The following is a 2889-nucleotide window of genomic DNA, read 5'->3' on the forward strand; positions in this document are numbered from 1 at the left end:
TATTGCTATGAAAGAATAACTTTAAAAAGGTCTTTTGTTAAATAAACGTATTGACTTCATACGGTACTTCTAGTAATTTTTAAAAATCTGTTTATTTTGACAAAAATTTAAAAATTATTAGATCAAGAATGTGCAGAACCTGCGGGGATGTCCTCGGATAACTTGGCTCCGCACCTTCATGGAGAACCTCATAGTAGTCATAGCAATGAACACCGCCTGGGAAGAGACTTCTTGAAACTGTCAGGTAGAGTTGAGCTTTCGGCTTTTGGAACTCAAGGTCAGCAAAAGCGAACAAGAGCTCCCTCTGACCGGCCTGAATGCGAACAGTGTACACAGCGGACGTTGCTAGTTTCGGTATGGAGACAGCTTATGTAGAACGATGCGGTAAGATCTAAGCAGTTATAATAAATTATTTTAAGTAAATGTGCCCAGGGGCGGACTGGCTATATGGGCATTCGGGCAAATGCCCGCGGTGGGCTGGTACCCAAATGGGCCGATAGGTCCACCTAAAGGGCCTCATCAATGCCACTAGGGCACGTATTAAATTGTTAAAGGTTTTATAACATCCTATTATAAAAGGGGCCCTCTGAGCGTCGTGTATAAACAAACAAAAATATTTTACAGACAATACAGTATAATGCCAATTTAATCTAACACGATTTTCGAAATAATGTAATAGTCTACATCCGTCGTCAGTGCTACAAGTAAGCTTCATCCTTTTAGTCTCACTTTTAGCGATTAAAAGAAACATAACGCCAGGGCCGGCCCTAACAATTGCGGGGCCCTATGCGAAATGACAATTTTGTCTATTTTTCAGGAGATTTTAATCATTTCAGGAGATTTCCAAGACTTTTATGGATATATATTTTGAAATTACATGAGATGTCCGGGATGCCCTGGAAAATCAGGAGGCCGCGGAAACCCTGTTATTATATATCAGTTATAATGGTTTAATTTAATAATTCACACCTAGAATTAGGCCTATAGCGGGGCCTATGTAGGCTAAGTGCGGGGCCCACTGTATGCTTGCAGTGGCCTAAGTCCTATTTTATTTGTTCATTGTATGCATACAATTATCAGTTATCGATACATTATCAAGCTTAAGAACAGAATGAGTCTGAGAACAGGTAGAACTAGAAATTGATGTACATCATGTGATTTAAACTTTGTCGGCCGGATTGTATAGAAATGCCCGGGCCGATTTTAACACCCAGTCCGCCCCTGAATGTGCCACTAGAACATGGAACGGGTTTCCAGAATCAGCCAGTATTTAGACTACCTCCTTCGGGAACAGAAAAAAATTCAAGAATGTTCCAAAGAAATCTGTTTCTTAGAAACTCTTCGAGATGTTGAATTTTGTCCGCATTCGTGTGCATAATTCTTAAAATGCGTTCGCTTCAAAGTGACTTTTCGCTGATCGACATGCAAATATTATAGCATCTAATTATTTAAAGTGATCAGTGAGAGGCGTTTGTTTTTTCTAAAGACAATATGAAGATAAAGTCGTGCACAAACGTTTGGAATGAAAGAAATAAACAGATTTTCAGTACCGCCTTTGCAGTCATGTGAATATGACATAGAATGAATCAATGAGCTTGAGATTTTCATATAATGTTGATGTGTTAGATCTGCATTGAAGTGATCATATTGATGTGTCGCAAAACCGCTCAGCTACCTATCAAAAGGGCTGGAGATCGAATATCGACTCAAGCTGAGCGCCTCAAGGCTAAACGGAAACCTACCGTATACTCTCCTACACCCCCCTCACCCCCCCCCTAAAAAAAAAACAACTGGTCTACACAAATGAGCTTGGACGAGCCCTTTTGTTATAGAAGGACTCAACACTGACCTGCGACGTCACAACTTTAAGTCAGTGGATGTTTTCCTTCTCACGTTTGCACCTTTCGTTTTCATATTGTTGATTGTGAAAAAAAATGACGTGATAGGGGCATGAGCAGAGACGTCTTATATTGGATCTTTCATTGTACAAGACGTCCAGAACAATGTCAAGGTCGCGGGACAGACATTTGAGACCCCTGCCTTGCGACCAAAAGAAGACCTTTAATATACCCCCCCCCCCCCGGTGGTCGATGACTATGTCTCCATTATATGTGACAAACCACGCAGGTTGCAACTGGCTTTACGTGGTCATGCGAATTACTGCACTGATCATCCTTAAACTTCGGAATTGAAGTTAAAGACGGTCTTATAATATCGGTTATTAGATTGTGATACGACTCGAAGAATATTTTGTTTCTTGACATTAGCAACAACTTTAAAAACGTGTTACAAATGAACAGTGACAAGTAGAGGTCAACGTCTGACCCCAGCGAGATGACACAGCTGCCAGTGTTCTCTGGAATCTACGCGTATAAACAAAGACAGGATGTGACGTGTACTTACATGTTGTTCCAGAAGGTACTAGCAAAATGTCCAGTGACAGATAGAGATCACAACTTAATGTGACCCCGGCAAGATGACACTGCAGCGATTGTTTTCTGGAATCTACATGCATAAACAAAGACATGATGTGACGTTTCCTCACGTGATGTTCCAGAAGATACTAGCAGTGTTTGTGCAACTTTGGAGGAGTGATTAAAGACTCTATATAAGCCAGAGAGTTAATGTGAAAGTCAGTCGTGAGTGAGCCGTTACACTCGATACAGACGATGTAAGACGTGTGCGGCTCTAGTGGAAGAGAAATGTGTACGACTCGATGCAAGTTAACTAGGGTAGAGTTAACTGGAGTGGACTACTGTCGTTAAAGTCTATACAGCGAAATACAGTGGACTTGAGCCGTTACAGTCGATACAGTCGATGTAAGACGTGTGCGGCTCTGATTCGGTAGACTTGAGTACGACTTGGTTCAGCTTTGGGAGACCTGGAGCG

Source organism: Biomphalaria glabrata, chromosome 13 (assembly GCF_947242115.1).
Source record: "Biomphalaria glabrata chromosome 13, xgBioGlab47.1, whole genome shotgun sequence".
Lineage (NCBI taxonomy): Eukaryota > Metazoa > Mollusca > Gastropoda > Planorbidae > Biomphalaria > Biomphalaria glabrata.